Source organism: Amphimedon queenslandica, unplaced genomic scaffold, assembly GCF_000090795.2.
Source record: "Amphimedon queenslandica unplaced genomic scaffold, v1.1 AMPQUscaffold_10635, whole genome shotgun sequence".
Taxonomy (NCBI): domain Eukaryota; kingdom Metazoa; phylum Porifera; class Demospongiae; order Haplosclerida; family Niphatidae; genus Amphimedon; species Amphimedon queenslandica.
In genome coordinates this window covers 1-1,770 of record NW_003549110.1, presented here as the reverse complement: position 1 = coordinate 1,770, position 1,770 = coordinate 1, and the positions used below count along the sequence as shown (strand labels likewise).

General features: G+C 35.1%; 1 long non-coding RNA gene across 1 annotated transcript; it reads right to left on the bottom strand.

The window, feature by feature from the left end:
• Positions 1-536: 536 nt before the first annotated feature.
• On the bottom strand, positions 537-1,770 carry LOC105315367 (uncharacterized). Its single transcript, XR_002189044.1, has 3 exons — positions 1,699-1,770; positions 1,096-1,291; positions 537-762 (listed from the first exon to the last, which is right to left on the bottom strand). It is a non-coding gene; the product is annotated as an uncharacterized LOC105315367 (long non-coding RNA).

Sequence of the window (1,770 nt, the reverse complement as noted above, 5' to 3'; positions counted from 1 at the left end):
GCTGATTCCGATCAAAATTAGATTTTTTTATGAATTCTTAAAGTTACTCCAAAATCGAACAAAAGTCCCTGTACTATAGTACAGGGTCATGGGCCAAATTTTGCCAAAAATGAAAATTAAAAATTTCTCAATTTTAATTACCATTTCTGATGCATATACATGTACTTATGTTGCGTAGAAAGTTTGAGCTGATTCCAATCAAATTTAGATTTTTTATGAATTTTTAAAGTTACTCCAAAATCAGACAAAAGTTCCTGTACTATAGTACATGGTCACGGGCCAAATTTTGCCAAAAATGAAAAGTAAAGAATTCTCAATTTTTATTACATTTCCTGATACATATACACGTTCTTATGTTGCGTAGAAAGTTTGAGCTGATTCCTATCAAAATTGGATTTTTTATAAATTTTAAAAGTTACTCCAAAAGCTGAACATGCAAGCTTGTACATGTAGATAAACATCTTAAGCATTGTAAAGATCACTGCATATGTAATTTGTATACACATGTAGTAAACTCACCAGTTCCTCTTTCTCTATTTCCTGATTGTTTCTTCCTCTGCCCTCCTCCTCCTCCTCCTCCAGTCTGTTGACTGGTTGGGTTCTTATTCCCAGCAGCTGGTTCCTCAGTCTCCTCATTATCACGTGATGAGTCGTTGGTAGTGCTAGTGACCTCATGGGGTGGTACTGGAGCACTAGTATCATTAACTGACGGACGACTGCTGGAGGAATCCACTGCTGATACTGAATACTGTAATGGAGAGACTGGGGGAGAGGGAGAGAGGTTTTTAAAATTCCCAAAATTGATCAAATCAATTATCTATTGGTACACCATTTTAATCAAAAATTCACACAAAAGTATGCCAATTCTTTTATTAATGTATTGAAAAATAATTCTAATCAAGAAATTCACAATTCTCTACTATACACGAATTGTTATTAATAAAAGAGTATATTTACAAAATTGGAGCAAAATCAACCACCACAAAAGTATATCATTTCCGACATGTACATGTACATGTACTATCACATACTCTCTCTTCCCTCCCCCCCCCTCTCTCTCTCTCTCTCTTCCCTCCCTCTCTCTCTCTCTCTTACTGGTAGAGCTAGGAGTTGAAGTATCAATACTACTGACTGATGGTATGGTAGGGGGTGTGGTCTCAACATTAGTCCCCGCCTTCCCTCCGACAGGAGATGAGGATGATGCTATGATACTGGACACGCCCTCAGAGTGAGGGGGCGTGGTCTGGGACGAGGAAACTGATGAACTGATACGCTGAGGAACAGCAATACCCTATAAGGACAATAAAAATAATAATTAAAAACTAATAATTAGAGATAATGAAAAATATTATATAGCACCTTTATAAGCAATATGCAATAAATGTACATGTACATGTACATGTATATACATGTACTTATATAACAATACCTAATACTATACATACATGTATAAGTGCAACTGAGTTAAATATTGACAGGTAAATGTATACATGTATTTAAAGAACCACATGTACATGTACTGTACAAGTACGTGTATATACAAGTTTGTAAACAAAATGGCCACCAGAAATCATAAAAAAACTGATATAAATAATACTTTTAAAATTTGATTAGCATTCTGTGCATGTACATGACTACAAATAAATTAATATTAATTAAACACAAATTAATTAAAATTAATTAATTTAATAATATTACTTTTGAGGTTGCAGGACCACCCAGGAGCCCACCGCCAGTCTGCTGACTGAGCAGTAATGGAGGACGTCCGAA